Consider the following 20,483-nt stretch of genomic DNA (forward strand, 5'->3'; position numbering starts at 1 on the left):
AAAACTTTCATAAAGTTTCAAAAATGTCTGAAATTTTGTCCAAAACCTTGCTTTGAGAGAAATATGTATAATATTCTGAGTATTATGTTTATAATCTGAATCAGATGCTCTTTGTGTCCATGAAGCTCCAATCCCAAAGTTAAAGAATCCCAGGGCTAAAGTAAATATTTAGGATTCAGGAACACTACGCTTATGAAAAACTAAAGGGAAAGGATTATAAATTAACAAGAAGAATTTAGTAAATTAGAAACATTAATACTCAAAAAGAAGGATTTGTAAAGTAGAATATCACCCAGAAAACCAACATAGCCCTTGTGCAATATAAGAGAAAGAGGAAAAAAAAAAAAGAAAGTTAACAAAATCAACTGAACATTAGCTATTTATTAAAATTTGTATCTTTTGTTAGACTGTTTGACATTACTAGCATTGTAGTCATGTGATAAATGTATTTATAAATAAAGCCTTGGCATAATTATGAGAAGAGACTTATCTAGACTTGATTTTCCAAACTAGAAGCATGGCTATCCATCCCTTGTACAGTCTGTAAAAAAAATATATCCAAAATGTTATTGGACACACATTTTCTAACAAAACAAAACAGCTGGCTATTGCATTTCAAGATCATACGTTGCTGTCCATTAATTTCAAAATCCCACATACAATTTTCATTTGACTGCAGTGCAGTTAAGTATAATATAAATACGTAGTGAAGGAGACCAGCAAAGATGTATTCAGCCTTTCTGCATGTTTTATACTGGAAAGGATACCTGGTATGCATCATCTCATAGTGATTCTATCAAGTGATGCAGTAGTCTGTTTTCAGCTGTCTGGGTTCAGCCACAAAACTAGGGTCAATGCAGGAATTCTGGGTGAAAAAATATTTGACTAGGGGACTTACGATTGATAGGATAGTGGAATGCTCAGGACAGAAACATGAAAGAGCTGCCAATGTTAGGGCAGCTGCAGCTGGAAAGACAGGACAGTAGATACTGGACGTAGTGTCTCCAAATCACACCCAGCAACTCCTGCAATGCTCCAGCGTCTCTGAAAAAGTTTACACTGTTTCAGGGCGCTGCTGTGAAATATGTGGGAAACGAGCACTCCACGAGAATTTTCTGTGACTCTCACAGCTGGCTGCAATTGCCTCTGCTCAAGTTCCTCTCATACAAAACCCCTTGAACTTGATGGTGGGTATGGCTATTACACACCCAAATTCAATGGCTCGGTTTAATTCATGATGAGCATCTCTAAGGGGAATGATGCCTGAAGGGCTATGGACGAGTATTCAGTCTCTGCAGGAGCCCAGCACCAAGCTTCAGCTGTTAATCATAAGATGGGTAGCTATTTGGCTTTGATCCGAAATACCTATTTGCCACAGGCACTTCAAGCACAGTTGGATCTGTTGCTCATACAGAGCGAGGGCAGAGGAACTAACGTGGAAGTGTAGACCTGTTTCAAACCTACGGTTTATTGGCAAATGAGTGAGAGTAGTAAGTGCAAATAAGGTACAGGTTTGCTGCTAATATTCAGAAGCGCACTAGGTATGTATCTTTTCTGTGTGCATCTTGAAGACATTTATCAGCATGCCTCATACCACTGAACCCGTGGTCTTCAAAGGTCCCTTAATAATCATATGATATATTTCTGAGTCTCTCGCACACATTTCTTCCAAGTCTTCCAAGGGTTCTATTCCATTTGCTAACACCAACTCAGTAAGTCCAGTCAGAATGATTTTTTCCAATATAGTGGACAAGGCTGATTTGTACCTAGACTTGATAGAGAGCTTAAAGAGCTGATCTAGCCCTTGGATAAGATATTGAAGCTCTGATTCTGCCCCTGCCAGGTAAAAGCAAACTGACTTTTAGAGTCTTTACTAATAAATATGGAGAAAAGAGCCTTCTGAAGATCAGCAGGAAGATACCAAGAGCTTAGCACTCTGTTTATTTACTTTGGAACAGCACCTGCCATTTGAGTCAACAATTGTTTCCTTTTATTGTTGAATAAAATGGCAAATAGTACCTTTAAAAAAATCCATTCACTTGTTAATGGACGTTTGACTTGTTTTCACTTTTAGCCTGTGATGGATACAACTATACAAACATTTATGTATAAGGTTTTGTGCAAATATGTTCTCATTTGTCTTGAGTAAATACCTAGGAATAGAGTCACTGGGTGCTAAAATAAATGTTAAACTTTATAAGAAAACTACAGATTGTTTCCTAAAGAGGTTGAACTATTTACCCTTCTGCCAGCCTATGCCACGCCGTAGCTAAGTGGTGAGTTAAGACACAATGCACAGTACTGGGGAACTGCAAGTCATTCTACATGGCGAGGGTAAGAAAAAAGAAACCGGCATGGTGAGAAGGCAAGCGAGAGGAGGAGGTAAAAATACAATCATGACATGCTTATGTGCCACAGGGAAGTTTGGACACGATTCTATATACACGTATTGTTACCAAATGATTTTTAAAGGAACAGATACACAAATGGTTGTATTTTAGAAAAAAAAGAGAGAGCAGTTTGAAAGAGTCAGAGTTTAAAGCAGACAAAATATTTGACTTTATGGCAATCACTGAAGTTAGCAATACTGAGTCTGGTGCAGTGCAGCTAGAGAAAAGGAGATGGATGTGGTCGGCTGAGGAGAAAATAAAGTAAGTTGGACTTGCTTTCAGAATGAGAGAAAACCTGTGACTGACTTTAGAGACTGCAAAGAAGGCAGAGTTATAACTACTGCTGTAGCTTATAGAGACGTGGCAGGTGTGGGAGAAGCACAGATGATTCAACGTTGAATCGTGTTTTCAGAGTGTGTAGTTCCATAAACACACACTTGTTCAGCACAAAAGAGCCAGCTAGTTTGGAATACAGGTTTGGAAGATCCAGAGAGAGACTAATATACTCCACATAAACAGACTAAATGGCACATCCACGGTGAGTAACCGGAGAAGCAGAGGGGCTCAAGGAGAAGCGATCTTCAGGGTGTAAATCGTGCAAGTGGAAGAAGAGACAACGGATGACAAAAAAGAATCACATGTGATGTCTCAGGAGGGACTTGCAATAAGGAGTAAAGAACTACCAAATGGCAGAACTAGGAGGGGTAAGATGATACTCAGATAATCCACTGCAGTTTATCAATTAGAAAATTATTGGTGATCCTTGGCAGAGAAGTTTTGGTGGAGGAGAGAACAGAAATGAGACTGAAGTAGGCTGAGGCAATACTAAGAAGCATGAAGAATGTGTAGATAGATTTTGCAACTACTGTTTTTGAGGCTTGAGTATAATGACAAAGAGTTTGGAACTCAGATTGAAGGGATGTTTTCTTGTCGTTAGTGCTTTTATAAAATAGAGAAATTTGAGATTATTTACATGTATTGAAAAAGAATATCCCCAAATATGTACAGTTTCCACCATTTATATACAATAAATTGTCTCCCACTTTCTCACTTTATATGATTTCTAATTCCATGGCCAAATATCACACTCATTGCTCTACTGTATCAATGAACTCACTCCCCCCAGTATTTACACCCTGAAGCCTGTTCCTTGATCCTCACTGTGTGTGTGTGTGTGTGTGTGTGTGTGTGTGTGTGTGAGAGAGAGAGAGAGAGTGGGGGGGGGGACAGCGACAGAGACAGAGAGGGAGGGAGGAAGGGGAGTTGTGGGTGTATAGCTTGGATGATGAGGAGGGACGTATTTGTGTGAGTGTGTGCTTACAGGCTTGTGTGATTTGATTTGAGGAGGAAGGCGTGAGAGAGGAGGTGAAGAAAGAATATGAGGGTGTGCGTAATACGGGGGATGAGTACCAGTTGGAGGCGGAGAGGAGTGGGAGTCAAGGGACGTAGAGGAGTCCAGCAGAGGGAGTTCGGGAGCCAGGATGTGAGGGTTTGAGCGTCTGTGTCTCTGCAGCTGTGGGAAGTGTGTGAGGTCTGCGGGCGCCTGTGTTCGAATGTGTCAGTGAGTGTGATGTCGTGTCAGCGGCTGAGAGTCAGCGAGTAAGTCTGAGCGTGGCTGGAGTGAGGGCGAGTGACTGAGGCTGAAGGCAGAGTGTCAGAGGCCGGCAGGCGAGAGGGGCTTCCCTAATGCTATCCCTGGGAGTGAGTGAGATGAAATACTGTGTTGAATTATAGCTTTATTTTAGAGATTAAAAAAAAATTTTCTAGCTAGAATTTTCGGAAAGAATTCTTTGAAATGATTGGAGAAACTCAAAAATGAGACAAGAGGAAAAATAAACTTCTAAAACTTTAATACTAGTTTACATGTCCACAGAAAGCGGCCATTTACAAATTAGCATCCTCTTTCCTCTTTTTCTAAAAGCAGATTAAGTCAGCAGCTGTTACTGACAGCCCACTCCGTGTCTCCTGCGGAGGCAGTGATGAGAACTAGGCTGACACCCTCTTGGATTTGCTCAGAAAATTCTTTTTTTATTTTAAGGAAATATATTCCTATTGTTCCTTACTCTACAATGTAAACCTAAATTTGTCCATATGAAAAGTCACCAAATCATCAGCTCCTATCATTTAGAGCATCTCCCTTTTTTATGAATGTATTAAATAACATGATCATCATTGGCTACGGTCTTGTTAAAAATGGAAACTCTCAGGCTCTTCACTTGACCAAATGAATCAAGAAACTCATTCTAAGATCACTCTGAGATTTGAAAGCATGTTGAAGCTTGAACAGCACTGTTAGAGGGTATGTGAGAAATCATAATTTGTTTTTTGCTTCTAGGACAACTTAGTATACTGAGAACAGTGGTACAGAAATAGAGTTTGAGATATAGGTAATACATTTAAAAAGTTTAAAATAGTAAAATTTGTTTTAGCATTGTACAGAATCATTAAAAATCATCTAAACATGTATTCAATATAAGATTAATAAATCACATTCTTTTTAATATTACTAAGTCTTTGAACCCCAGTGTGTATTTTATAGTTACAGAGCATCTCAACAGCATGCTGAATTTTGAGGGAAGTACTTGACCTGTATCTTATACTGCTTCAGCTTTTTAATTTAAATTATTTAATATTAAAAAATTTGTTCCTCAGTTTCATTAGCAAGATCTCGAGTGCTCAGGAGCCACATGTGGCTGGTAGCTCTCATACTGGATGGTGCAGCCCTAGAATATTTCTCTACTAGCCTCTTAGAGCACATCTGCTTGGGCAGTCTGCAAGATAACTGCTTTTTGTTTCTTAAAATTATGACCCCAAGTGTGAGGTTTATATATACCCCATATTAGCTGTATTTTAAGTTATGGAAATGCAGCTTGCAAAATTATTTTAAGATCTCTCCAGCTATTTATTTATAATAGGCTGACAAACTGACAGAAACTTCATACAGACGGATTTTTTTTCAGAAACAGATATTTCAGGTGTGTCAAGTAAGTGTAGAAAATTATTTAATTGTTAAAATGATTACATTTCAGTAAAGTTGAGGCCACAAAACAATTTTTAGCAATTAATATGAGATTAAAAGAATGAAAGTGTCCATTTATTCAAGCATGTATACATATACACACAATGGGTATGTATATTAATATGTACATTGTCTTATTAAACATTTATGCTGTATGTGAGGCCTTCTCTAGTGCTTCATAGTATGATTCTAGTTGTAATTCAATTACACTAATTTTCCTTAATCTTTCTTGTCAGTGCAAACTCTGTTAACTTTCTCTGTTCTCTTTTTAAATATAGTAACTATTAATCTAGTGACTATTAATTCTCAGCCAGTCTGAACAAGTCGTGGTCTTAGATTCTCATTTGCATTTTTATTTCATCTGTCACATTCAATAGCAGTTCTGATCTTATCTGGTCGGAAAATGAGTTGTCATCTAATCAGCGAGATAACCTCAACCTCAGAACATCTATGAAGTTCAAGAACATCAGCTTACGTGTATAATGGTGTTCACCTCACTTACACCAGCTCTAAGGACACTATGTGGACATACATGAAATAATCAAATTTTCAAAATGTCTATTTTGCTTGCTATGCAAATTTGTTGTTTTAAAGAATCTAAACTTCCTTAATAGGAATAAAACTGCCACAATGACTACTACCCCTTTAAATATTAAAAATAGCTAAGGTAGAGAGAAGATATAATTCAGAAACCGATTTAGGAGAAATTTAGCTGGAGTTTTGTTCATTTAATTTAGTGAAAGTTTTGGATTTTTAAAAACTTGGTATGCAGGAACATTTATTTCAATATATTTAAGTATTTATTCTAGTAAAAAGAAACACCATAGCTTGATTTATTCATCTTATATATTATTGTACTCTGGTCTCAATAAAATAAGGAGAATTTATGTCATGCCAAAATTCCATTTGCTGATCTTGGAAAGGGAACTTTTGCTTAAGCATGGCAGTGTAAAAATGAAAAAATAAAAAATAAAAGTTTCAGTCGTGGGGCTTTTCCAGATAATTTCAAATACCATTTTAGAAAATTGAAAATAAAGGCCTTTTAAAGGAAAAAAAGTAAGTTCAGTTAACTTAGTTCAAGAATATAGGGTAAATATGCTTTTTTCTATTGCTTACCCTAGGTAAGACTTTGGACATTATATATAAAATAATGTACTATTTAAAAAAAAACTCTGAATGTTGGAAAGCAAAAGACTTACCAGCTAGGGACTTTACTGGCAAGTGATGTCAGGACCCAAGGAACCACTGGTGGTGAATTTCCTGGGTTTTCTTACTGCCTCATATATCATCGACTTGAAGCTGAAAAAGCCAGCACATAGGAAATGTTAAGGGAAGCAAAGTAGCCCAGTCTAGTCAAGGGAATAGAAAGGGGAAAACCTAACAAGATAGAGACATTTTAGACAGCAAATGCTCCACTACAATCAGACATCATAAAAGGATAAACTGTGAGCTCCACCACCAGCCTTACAAGTAAAGGCCAAACAGACAGACTCAACTTCAATTACAGGGCTTCATGCCTTCAGCTGAGCGGTTAATTTCTACTTCTTCTATACATGGCGGCTACTTTATCAGGCATGATCATCTCCACTAACACCTAACAGCAATCAGAATGCTCTTTCTTCTTTAAAACATGAATTTTACCAAAATTGTATTAGCAAATATGATTATTCTCACAATAGTTAGATGTATAATAACCTTGATTTATCTCTTCAAAGATGTATGTTTTTAAGTGAAAATAAATGTAATCTGTCTTTAGCAATCAATATAGACAACAAAGTCTTTGAGACAGTGTGAGCAAATTTAGTTTAGCCATTCATCCATTCATTAAGAAATATTTTTATGTGTCTGTTTTATGCCAGTCACTGTTCTAGGCTCTTGGATTTAAGCAAAATAGGCCAAAAATTCTCCTTTTCTGCACTATGAATAAAAATTATGATAAATAAATTACATAGGCTAAATAATAGAGGGTAATAAGAGCTACATTGAAAAAATAGACCATTGTATGAGGGGTAATTTTAAATAGGGTAGTCAAAGTAAATCTCATCGTTACATGACATTTCAGCAAAGATGTTTGCGTTACACGATAAATCATCAAATATAGAAAACTTTTGAGTGGAATTTATGATGTAAGTGACACAGATTTTTTTAAGGGATAATTTTTACATTTTATTTACTTTGTTTCTAGGTGGTAGGATTTGTTTCTAGGTGGTAGGAGACACTGTACAAACATCTCATCACCAAACATGTAAATTAAAACTTGGAGTTGTAAACATATTATTTTTCTAAGGATAGAAATGTTAATTTACCCTTCAAAGATATACAATATATATTCTTCATGTATACATACATATATTATATATATTTTAATTTCTGAATATGCTACAGATAGCATTTTATGGAAAAAGTGGCAAATTACTACCACAGTGATCATAACTATGCATGTGCAGTTTGAATTTACCTAATTTCAACTGTTGTTGAGTATTCATCATAGATTTTATGGTGAACAATTGCAACTGCCAAATGAAAGCCAAAGCACACAAACAAAACAAAGCCTTGGGATTCATAGATCCTTGCAGGAATAGATGTTTTAATTGATGTGAGCCAGATTGTTAGTCTTTTAAAGTGGATAATTTTTTGAAGTACCTAAAGAATTAAAGAAAACATGTTATGGTTGAACAGTCTCCTTCTCTTTATATAAGTAAGTTATTTTGCAAAATATTAAGATATTCAAATTGTAGAGGGGTAATGTAATTAAAAGGCTGGCCAACTAATTAGAAATAGTATTTTATGCCAAGTTCAGAAGTGTATGTTCACAGGCATTACATAGGATTTAAAAAGATTTTAAGCAAACTTCAAAGAAAAAAATACAATGTTTTTAGTAGAAAGTTTTTTTAGACTAATAATAACTTGAAGCAGTTGATTACAGGCTGAATCAGACATACACATGTATTTATTTCCAAATACAATTCTGATTGTAATGTTGCTAGTTTATCATCTATATAACACATTCATCAACAAAACCCTGTATACTCCAAGGATAAAGTGAAACACATTAAATAAGATTCAAAAACAAAACCAAATGAACTAAGCCATACATTTGTTAATAAGTCTATAACCTAACTAAATTTTTCAGAGCAACTCAGTTTGTTTGGTTCAGGGCTTTGGGTATGCTGCATCAAGCTGATGGGGCTACATGAGTTCCTTTTATTTCACCAAGCAAGAGAAATACCCACATTCTCATCCCCAATCTATCAACCTTTAGTCACTTTTAATTCAGTACAAATCCTGCAGATCTCATTCATTCAAATAGAGCATTTTGTTGTAAATCTCCCAAATTTTACCAGCAATCTGACATTTCTTTTAATTTTTAGAATCTACCAACTCCTGGACAATTCTTTGTCCTCTGCAACCCTCTTAAATGGGATTTGCTAACAAACAAAAACATATAAGTCTTTATCTGCAACACCCAAACTACCAACTACTCAAATTATGTCTTAGTTAAATTGCCATCCACCCTTCTTGTCCATGCGTACTCTTGATTTTTACTTCACCATGTGAAAGATAACATTATTACCTACTTTGAATTTCTCATTAAAAAGAAAAAAATACTCTAAACAGTTTCCTTATGCATATTTTTTCCTTGATCTAAATAATTCACCATTCTACAGAGCGATCAGCCTTTATAAACTTCTACAGCATCATTTTCCAACTATTGCCTTTTGGGTTGCCTTCACAGAACTCCTTGCGTCTGTTATGGCTTCTGTGCTCCCTTTTTGTCTGTTTTACAAATAATCTTATTTAAGACTCAGTTTAAATTAAACTTTTTATTACACCTTTTTATTGACCACCAAATGTGAAAGTAATTTCCCTTTACTCCCGAATCATACAGAATGAAAAATAGGTAGTTCATTTTATTTGTACCTTTTACAACATTGAAATTGGCAAGATTTAAACAGAACATATGGAGCAAAGACTGCTCATCACACTGTTCAATCTATTCTCTGTCATAGAAGATGAAAAATTGTGTAGAATTTATGTCTCTCTGAATTTTAAAAGAATTTGCATATCCGACTACAGAGTGAATTAGACCTAGGCATATGGGTTCCTGGAGAAATTAAAAGATGGCAAACAGTTAAACCAATAATTCTCAAATAATGATTTTAACAAGGGCAGGGAAAAATGGTTTTCTTCTAATAAGATTTGGTTTTTTCCTTATAAATTAGCCATTTATAAGTGCATTTATTGTGTGATTTCTGAAGCATGTATCTTGTTGGAGAAAAAGAATATTAAGCAATTTTAACATTTAAATAGACCTTTACAGTTGAATAGCAATACTAATTTGTAATATTCAGATTCAGAAACTCAACTTGTGATTGTGTCTGGGTTGTGATATATATATATATATATATATATATATATATAGAATATATATACACACACACATACATATATATACACACACACATATACATATATATAATATATATACACACACATACATTATATATATACACACACATATACATATATATATATACATATATATATATATATATGAGGTTAGTTTTAGCTTTAGAGGAGAATTGAGCAGAAAGTACAGAGAGTTCCCATAAAAGTCCTCCTCCCTGACCACCCATCCCCCTCCACAGTTACCCCTGTGATCAACACCCTGCATGATTACTGTGGTATCAGTTACTGGATTTGACAGAAGAATAATGTCATGTATCCATCTTGCAGTATGAGACAGAATACTGTCTTAAAGTTGTCCTATGTTCCATCTATTCATTTTTACCTTCCTCCCTGCCACTGGCCATCACTGATATTTTTACTCTCTGTATAGTTTTGCCTTCTCTGGAATGTCTATAGTTAGCATCGTGCAATATGTACACTTTCAGACTGGACTCCTTAGCTTAGCATTCATTCATTTAAGTTTCTTTTATGTGTTTTCCTAGCTGGATAACTAATTTTATTTGATGGTTTAGTGATACTCCATTGTGTGGATGTTCCAAAACTGAACCATTCACTTATTGAAGGGCATCTTGCTTTACTTCCAGTTTTTGGCCATTATGAATAAAGTTGCTATAAAAGTTCATGTGCAAATGTTTGGGTGGATAGAAGTTTTTAATGCATTTAGATAAATATCCAGGAGTGTGATTGCTGAATCCTGTTGTATAACAATGTTTAGCTTTAGCTTTGTGAGAAACTGCCATAACTGTCTACAAAAATGCCTGTACCATTTTGCTTTCCCAGAAGCAATGAATGAGAATTCCTGTTGTTCCACATCCTCGTCGGCATTTGGTGTCTGTTTTGGATTTTGGCCAGTCTAATAGGTATGTAGTGATATTTTGTTTTAATTTGCCATTCTCTAAAGGCACACGTCGTTGAGCACCTTTTTATATGCTATTTCCCATCATCTTCTTTGGTAAGATTTGTGGTTTGGATTTCTTACTGTTGAGTTTTAAGGATTCTTTGTTTATTTTAAAAACAAATAACTTTATAAAGGATACAAGTCCTTTATCAGGTATATGTTTTGCAAATATTTCTCCCAGTGCATTGTTTATTATTTTCTTTCTCTTAATAGTTTTTCATGTAGCAGAAGTTTTTAGTTTTAATGAGTTCTACTCTATCAATTTTGTCTTTCATGGATTGTATCTTTCAGTTTTGTATCCAAAAGAGTCATTGCTAAACTCAGGGTCACATAGATATTTTTCTGTTATCTGAGAGAAATTGTATAGATTTATATTTTGCATTTAGTTCTGTGATACATTTTTAGTCAACGTCTGTGAAGGTGTAAGCTAAGTGTCTAAATACATGTTTTCATATTCAATAAGTACCTACTGATAATTTATTAAACTTACATGATTATATTCACATGGATTTCTGCACATGGATTTCCAGTTATTCCTACACCATTTGTTGAAAAACAAACCCTGATCTCCATTCAGTTGCCTTTGTCCTTTGTCAAATCTTCGTTGTAGGTCTGTTCCTGTGCTCTATTTTTTTCCATTAATCTTTTTGTTTGTCCTTTTGTCAATACAACAGTGTCCGAATTACTATAGTTTTATAGTAAGTCTTCAGATAAGGTAATGTCAGTCCTGACTTTTTTCTTCCTCTTCACTGTTGTGTCTGCTGTTCTGGGTCATTTGACTTTCCATATAAACTTTAGAATAACTTTATCAATATCCACAATTCCTGGCATTTTTATGAGATTGCATTAAATCAGTGGATCAAGTTGGGAAGAACTGACTGCTTGACAACATTGAGTCTTCTTGACCATGAACATGGAATATCTCTACATGTTTTTGAATCTTCTCTGATATATGTCATCAGAATTTTGTAGTTTTCCTCATGTAGATGTTTACATGTTTTATTGAATTTATACCAAAGTATTTTGGGAGATTTTTAATACTAATGGAAATAATTTTGTGTTTTTAATATCAAATTTCAGTTGTTCATTGCTGGTATATAGGAAAGAAATTGGCTTCAGTATGTTAAACTTTATTCTGCATTCTTGCTATAATCACTACTTTTAGGATTTTTTTTTGTTCATTTTTTGAGATTTTCTACATAGGCAACTGTGTCATCTACAAAGACAATTTTATTCTTCCTTCCTGATATGTATACATTTTGTTTCTTTTTAAAATAATCTGATTACATTAGCTAGGACTTCCAGTATGATATTGAATTGGAGTTGTGAAAGGGACATGTTTGTTTCATAACTGATCTTAGAGGGAAAGCTTCTAATATCTCTCAGTTAAGTATAATATGAACTGTAGGTTTTTTGAAGATACTCTTATAAAGTTGGGGAAATTTGCCTCTATTCCTAGTTTGCTGAGAGTTTTTATCACAAATGCATGTTTTCTTGCATCTGTTAACACGATCATATGACTTTTCTTCTTTACCCTGTTGATGGGAAGGATTACATTAATTGATTTTGAATGCTGAGTGAACTTATATACTTAGAATAAATCCCCTGTGGTTGTGGTGTAATTCTTTTTATATGTTGTTGGATTTGACTTATAAATATTTTGTTGAGGGTTGTTCCATGCATACGCATGAGATTTTTCTGCTCTGCAATTTTCTTTCTTGTGTTGTCCTGTTTGGTTCTGATATTAGAGTGTTGGCTGGTCTCATTGTATGAGGTAAGAAGTGTTCCTTCTGTTTCAATATTAAGAGCAATATTGTAGAGAATTAGGTAATCTTCATGAACTGTTTCCTAGAATTCACCAATGAAATACACTATATCTGATGATTTCTGTTTAGGAAGGTTATTAATTATTGACTAAGTTTTTTAATAGATGTAGGCCTATTCATATAACCTATTTTTCCTTGGGTAAGCTTGGTAGAATAGGTCTTTTAAGGAATTGGCACATTTCATCTAGGTTATCAAATTTGTAGGAATAAAGTTTTCATATTTATTATCTTTTTAATGTCCATGAGATCAGTAGTGATGTTCCATCATTCATTTCTAATACTATCTTTTCTCTGTCTTGGTTTACGTGCCCAGTGGTTTATCGATTATATTGATTCTTTCAGAGACTTAGCTTTTGGATTTACTTGTTTTCTCCATTTTTTTCTTGTTTTCAGTTTCACTGAATTACATTTTAATTTTCAGTATTTATTTTCTGTAACTTACTTGGATTTACAATTTTATTCCTTTTCTAGTTTCCTTAGGTGAAAGCTTAGATTACTGATTTTCGATTTTTCTTTTTTTCTAATTATGTAGTCAGTGCTATAATTTTCCCTCTAAATACTGCCTTCACTGTATCCCACAAATTTTTGTAAGTTATATTTCTATCTTCATTTATTTCAAAACATTTTTTAAATTTCTCTTGAGGCTTTATTAAATTACTTTGCTAATTGAAAAAAAAGTAATTCCCCTAGAGTTTGCTCTATCCAGTTATTATGAATATATGTCTTTGGTGTCATACTTCTCAAAGATTATAGCATGCAGTTTTGTACTTTCACTGATTGTTTTTGTTATACTTTTTGGTTTTACTTTATTGTTATTACTCATATCTGTATTGTTTGAAAAGAGATATGTTGAGATCTGCCATTTTAACTCATCTTCTTTTAGTTTGATATATATATGTGTGTGTGTGTGTGTGTGTGTATATATGTATATATATACAGCTATACATTTTATTATCACTACTTTGATGAGAGTTTTGCAATTTAATTTTCTAGCATTTATTTCTTCATATTAAATTGTAATTTCACTTTTCAATTATCTTTGTGCTGAGAACAATTAAGAAAAGATTTTTTAAAAGTTAAATTCCAGTGTTTACATCTACTCACATACACACACATTTCTATCCTATTATTTTGAATATTGTGTTCATATCATTATTTTCTCATTAAATAGTACAAACTTTTGATTTTACATTTTCCCTTAGATGTAATGTATCTAATAGATTAAAAAAAAAACCTTTTGAGACTTTTAAACAAAAGAATATTTTGTGGGTTCTTAACCTCCTGTAAATAAGTTACTTGTATTATTCAGTATCTCTTTACCATTACTTATTTTTGTTAAATGCTGTCAAAGTTTATGGGAAATAGGTGTTTTATAATGTATCAGGCAGAAAATGCCACCCTAAAGACATTCATCAAAGATGTTCTTATCCTAATCCCCTGAAGCTATAGGTTATAGGATGGGGAAATTAATGTTGCAAATGGAATTAAGATTGCTAATAAGTTGACCTTAAGGTGGGGAAATCATCCGAATTGTCCAGATTAGTTCAGTGATATCACAAGGATCCTTATGATTGAAAAAGTGAGACAGGAAAAAGAAAACCAGTAAGATGGCAATGTGGGGAAAAATTTAACTGACTATTGTTGCCCGTAAAATGGATGAAGGGACCAAGTACCAAGAGATGTAGGCAGCCTCTAGAAGTTGGGAAATTCTGCAAAACAAACTCTGTCCTCAAACATCCAGGAAAAACAAAATTGTCGATACCTGATTTTAGCCCAGTGAGACCCATCTTGAACATCTAACTTCTTGAACCACAAGATAATAAATTTGTATTATTTTAAGCCTCTAAATTTGTTGTAATTTTTTCAACAGCAGTAGAAAACAAATAATAATGGTTATCATTTACATTTTGACAGTTTCTTCTCTTATTTTGTGGACTTTCATATATTTTATACTTTAAAGCATAATTATTCCTTTTTATTTATTTAGTTATTTAAACTTTTGTTGGATTTAACATTTTCACAAGGAAATATTACTCCTTCTTATTGATTTTTCTCTTAAGTTATTTGGTGATAATTATATTAATATTGCTAGTATTGCTATACTACCTGAGTTTCATTTTTTTAGCACATATATTCCTTATTTATAGTTTATGTATCACTTTTTCTAATCCTTAGGTGATATTTTATTTTAGCTTTACCGTTCTGAACATTACATAGATTTTATTACTATGAACATTTAGCTCACAGGTTTTTGTTATGGTTAGTGTATTTATTTTTATTTATTCTTATTTCTTGATTGTTCATCTTACATATTTTATTTATCAGGCTTTTCCTATTGTATATAAGTATGTCCCTTGTTATGTTGATTCTTGCATAATTTGTTGGGTCTTTAAAGTGAAAATTAAATATTAATTTGCTATAGTCGATTTTGACTAGTACTTAAGTTTGATACTTTGAAAATGCAATTCTAAATATGAAAAAAAAAGTAGGAAAGACTCTGCAAGTATGTTTTCTGCTTTGTTAATCTCCATTTGGTAATAGTATTTAAAACATGCATTTAATCTCCTGCACTAGAGTGTAAGCAACATGAGAGTAGAAATGCAGAAGGAAATATAGTCACCTTTTTTTTTTTTTTAACAAATTTTGTATTTAGGGCAACAATAAATCAGATATTTCTCTGGGTTCAATTATTATAGAGTAATTTACTTACTTAAAAAGTATGTTCATTGTTGTTTTCACATCTATATTATTTAACATTTCTTCAGGATAGAAGCACTTTTTCTCCTTGTCCCTTTTGTTTGTCATGTATGCTAGTCTACATTTTACCAAAATTACATGAATATACTCATTAAGATGAGTTTGTGATCAGTCTACTAGAACATTCATAATACTTTGACAGAATTTTGTCTACTGAATGTTATTTTTTATTTTTCTAAAAATATATTTTTATTCTCTTTAAAATATAGTTATAGATATGTAATGCATTTGGAAAACAAACAAACAAAAAACGTGTTACTTTACCACAGATAGTTTGAGTAGCCTTGTTCTAGATTTCTTTAGCTGATAATACTTGTCTGGGTCTGATATTTACTCAGTTCACAAATATTTCTCACCCTTTTCCACCTTATGTACAGTCCTACTCTATATACATTTTTATATGAAAATCATGACACTAAGCTAAGAAAATATTTGTATTTGCTTTTTTACAGCAAATGCTAAGGGGAGTTACTTTCAGCCATGCATTTCTATGAAAAGCTAGAAAAATAAATGAGCATGGTTCTTACCACATTCTGTCTTTATCTGGAAGCTGTTTCCTGTGGGAATGTGGACAATGGGGCAATAGCAGGAGATGTCAGAAAGCATATAAGGTACTTACACAGTACAGAGGTGACAGTGCCTGGCCAAGGGGAAAAAGGCATAATGAGCAATAGCAACAGTACAATGATAGCAGTTCGCCCTCATTTATGTGGTGTTACCTCTCCATGCACTATAACCATCCTTGAAGGCATAGGTCTCTCTGTGAATAGAACCCAGTGACTTGTGGAAACTCTCACTTTTTGAACCCTGGTTCATTGTTCGATTATTTTTGTAAGGCTACCGTTTTGGCTACAATGAGTCCCTGGAGCTCTCCGATTTTTTGCCTTGAACATTCTGCTTGGCAGTATCACACAAGATGAAACTGCCACAGTAATCCAGGCTCTCAGCTCTCAGTATGTCTGGATTACTCCATTGGACTTTTGACCAAGAATAGCATCTGGCCAAGACATTTAACTGTTATTCAAGAGATACTGGAGTAAGGGATTCTCCATCCCTTTTTTTGCATTCTAAGAACACACTCAATTAAAGCTATGGTTTCCTGGTTAAACTGAAATTGAATGCACTATTAAAGTGTTATTTCATTTATTACTATTTCAATACATTCAAAAATTAGGATATTTCTAATCAGAAATTGAGAATTCGAGACCTGCACCTCTTGGGGAATGATGGAAATGTTAGCTATCTTGATTGTGGCTATGGTTTCATGGGTGTATTCATCAAATTGTACATCTGAAATATGTGTAGTTTACTGTACAGGAATCATATCACACTAAAGGTGTGAAAAGTTAGGATATTTCTTACACTAGTCAGTCATCCATGAACTTCTGATTCATGATCCACACTGAGATCATTTTTGCTGTTTTTTTCTCAGAAAAAATCAAAAGGACATGTAGAAAGAGTTAGTAGCTTTTCTCTCTTTACACACTTTGTCCAACTAAATACTTAAAAATACTAAATTGTATCTTTCATGTTTATTTCTCTATCTTCCACTCTCCTCAAGAATAGAATCTATATCTTACTTACCTTTGTAAAGACGTTTCAAGATATATTTTACAGATCTGTTGTTTATATGAGCTCAGGTGAAATCTTGAAGGTAACTTCTGTTAATCTATTGATGTCCCTGTAAAATAGCTATTAAAAGCAGTCCATACACTTCTAAAATTTTACATTAACATAATTATTTCTTATGAAGTGCTAAGTATTAGAATCCACTTTACTGGACAAAGTAAAGATCCTTTTTTTGTTGTTCCTGATGGAGTCATTATTTTTGGAAATGTTTACAACTAACAACATTTTCCAACAGTAGGAACTACTCAGCTTTTAACTGATTAGAGAGTGAATCAGTCACATAGAAATGCAATGGAAACATGATTTCACAGCATAAGAAGACAGAATCCTGCCATAAGTATCTATTTCTACCAGCTGCCCTGCGTATGAGCCATGGATGCTGTTTTTCTTGTCTCTGTATATACATTTGAAAATGTTTATTAGATGATGAAAAATACAATTTAAAACTCTGGTTAAGAGGACAAAAATACATTTTTTTTAATTATAACACTTCCTCTATTCATTTTTGACTATTGATTTTATATACATCAAAATCCTTCACTTCCAGACTGTTGAACATATTTTTAAATGAACATGAATAAACTGAAATTGAAAACACAATTATATTAATGGTAAAACTTATTTGTGAATACACTGTTCATAAGGATCACTCATCTTGCCCTTTCATAGTCATATCACGTTACTGCTCTCATCTCTTTCTTAACCCTTGGCAATCCCTAATCTGTTCTCCATTTCTATAATTGTTATTTGAAAAATTATAGGGTAAATGCAATCTTATGTTATGTATTTAGCAATGGCTTTTTTTTAACTTAGTGTAATAATTCCCTGAAGATTCATCCAGGTTTTTACCTATATTAATTCCTTTATTTTAATGGCTGAGTAGAATTTCATGGTATAAACATACTATACTTTGTTTAACCCCCATTAAAAGTCATGGGGCTCGTTTCCCGTTTCAGCTGTTACAAATAAAGGTGCCATAAACACTCAGTAGACGTTTTGTGTGAGAATAAGTCTCAATTTCTCTGGAATAAGTGCTCCAGGACTATGTTTCCCAAACATGTTTTGTTAGATTCATACATAACATTTTATCTTTTTTGTGTGACTGCAAGCTGTAAAGTATTTATAATTTCATGGTTTAAATATCCCTTGCTAGTATATAGAGATGCAAGTGATTTTTGTAAGTTGTTTTTCAACCTCCCACTTTATTAATGTCACCAGTTTTAGAAGCTGTTTTGTAGATCTCTTGACCTTTTCTTTGTAAACATTTCACCAGTAAACAGGGTCAGATTTTGCCTTTCTTGCTGAGACCTACAATTTTTTTTAATCCTCATCGATCAGTAAGGACTAGAGTGGCTGTTGAGAGCCCGGCTCAGAGCTCCTGGAGTGGTCCAGGCATTGGTGGTGCTGTACAGGATGGGGCATACTGGCGGTGAAGACAGAGAAAGCACATGTGGAGATCATGGATGTGATGTGGTATAAATAGGGAGGGCGAGGAAGGCGAAGGTGATAGGACAGCTGCTTTTTTTCTGGTTTGCTCACTTGCATGAATGGCATTACGTTGAATTGGAAAACTTCCAATTTGGTTAAATAGGGGGAAATGGAAGATCATAATTTTGTCCTTGAGGCATTGATTTTAAGGTACTTTAATGTAAAGAGAAGGGTTTCCAAATAGATTTTTATTGTATGAATCTGGGGAATAGAGCAGAAGTCTGAGCAGAAGGGATGAGACCAGGAATCTCTGTAAATGAATAACATGTTTGTGGATGAGATTCCTTAAGGAACATATTCAGTGCTAAGTGTAAGTGGGTACAAACGAGGGCCTGGTGAAATTTTAAAAAATCATAGGGGAGAATAAGAGAATGAGTCTGGGAAGGAGACAAAGGACTTCCAGAGAGAAAGGAAGAGAACCTGGGGATTGAGGTTCACAGAAATCAATGTAAGAAAGTGTTTCAAGAGAGGAGACGACAACAGTGACAGAAGTTGACAGAAGGTAATATAAAATAGGAAAGTAATTTAGTCACATGGTGATCCTTGGTGGCATTAGGAAAGCATTTATGTTGGAGGTGGAATTCAAATTACTTTTTTTCTTTTAACACATATAATTCAGGACAATTTTTTTGTTAGCTTTGCTCTCAAAATTCATCTAGAATCTGACTCTTTCATTTCCCCTCTGCTGCTGCCCTGGTCCAAGCCCCATCATCTCCTGCCTGGGCAAACTCCTTCCAGTCTTCTCTTAGAGTCTGTCTCCGTCACAGACACAGCATGGGGAACCCTTTAAAAAATATCAGTCAGATTATGTTACCCGTCTCCTGAGGACATCAACATGACTCCCTATTATAGTCAAAGTAAAAGGCACATTATTTATAATCCACAAGGCTCTGTGTGAATTGCTTTTTGTTGCTTTCTTACATCACCTCCTTCTCCTCCCACTTCCATTCTGCCCACACCAGCCACACTGACCTGCTACTCCTTGCTCATGGAATGTGGCCACAGTCGATTCCTTTGGCTCTTAACTAACAAGCCCAGGCTGGTAGAACAGCTCCTCTCGGGAACCTCGCTGCGGTCAGGAAGAAGGAAGCAAATAAGGCCTCACCAAGAACTCATATAACTAATGATAACATCACAAAAACAGGGAACAGGAACGGCTTGATAGGAAGGGGCATCTCATGTGTTGGAAATAATATAATGTATCTAGGCCTTAATATCACCCCAGGGTCTTAATGCCAATATTCTCCTGGATAAATGATACCCATTTTTGATGACAGAACCTTTAACCATGATTGTTATTTAAATAATGTTAAACCATGATTGTTATTTAAATAATGTTAATGTTTTTGCATAACATTCCTTTTATTTTTATTTTGACTCTTGTTAGCTATTTTACTAAGTACGATTTTTTTCTTTTACATTTCTAAGAAGAGATTCACTTTTTAAAAAAAATATTTTGGCTTTTCCTCGTGCTCATCAGTGTAATTCATATTTTTATCGAACTATTGGGCCAGAATTTAATATTTAAAATTCCATATATGTATTCTTGTGTTTGCATTGAAAGCAAAGCTTCACTGGATAAAATTATACAAATTCATAAATTTCAGCTCCCCAATAAAAACTAGTTTTATCAGCCATATTGAATTTTCCATTCTGGGATGGCAGACAGCTGGAGTAGGATTAAGGTCGTCTTTGGTGCCAAAAGAGCCCCATCCCAGGCAGACAGAAGAGAAGAGGGAACACGTTGTTAGCTTTCCAAAAAAGCTTCTCCCTCTAGAAAGCATAAGTAAAAAAATAATTCTTGAAACCATGATATGGATTAATCTGTCAAGTTAGTGCACTAGTTCATGCTTGGAATCTTAGTTGTTTTTGAAATCAAAGGAGTAAAGGATGATTTTATGAAAACTGAAAAACAAAAGGTATAGTTGGTAATAAATAAAAGAGGACTATCTCTGCCAGCCAGAAATAGAACAGAAATACTTAACAGTGAGCTGGGTTGAAGCCAT

General features: G+C 34.1%; 2 long non-coding RNA genes across 2 annotated transcripts in view; one reads left to right on the forward strand and one right to left on the reverse strand.

The window, feature by feature from the left end:
• The window catches only part of LOC140685539 (uncharacterized), a 187,454-nt gene that overhangs the window by 103,925 nt on the left and 63,046 nt on the right, over nt 1-20,483 (forward strand). Inside the window, exon 2 of the long non-coding RNA XR_012058800.1 lies at nt 10,660-10,739. This is a non-coding gene — a long non-coding RNA (uncharacterized lncRNA). The remainder of the gene's footprint in view (nt 1-10,659; nt 10,740-20,483) is intronic.
• LOC140685538 (uncharacterized) lies at nt 473-19,541 on the reverse strand. Its single transcript, XR_012058799.1, has 6 exons — nt 19,450-19,541; nt 16,945-17,041; nt 15,888-16,000; nt 7,868-8,052; nt 6,609-6,708; nt 473-541 (listed from the first exon to the last, which is right to left on the reverse strand). It is a non-coding gene; the product is annotated as an uncharacterized lncRNA (long non-coding RNA).

The sequence above is a fragment of the Vicugna pacos genome, chromosome 14, assembly GCF_048564905.1.
Source record: "Vicugna pacos chromosome 14, VicPac4, whole genome shotgun sequence".
Classification (NCBI taxonomy): domain Eukaryota; kingdom Metazoa; phylum Chordata; class Mammalia; order Artiodactyla; family Camelidae; genus Vicugna; species Vicugna pacos.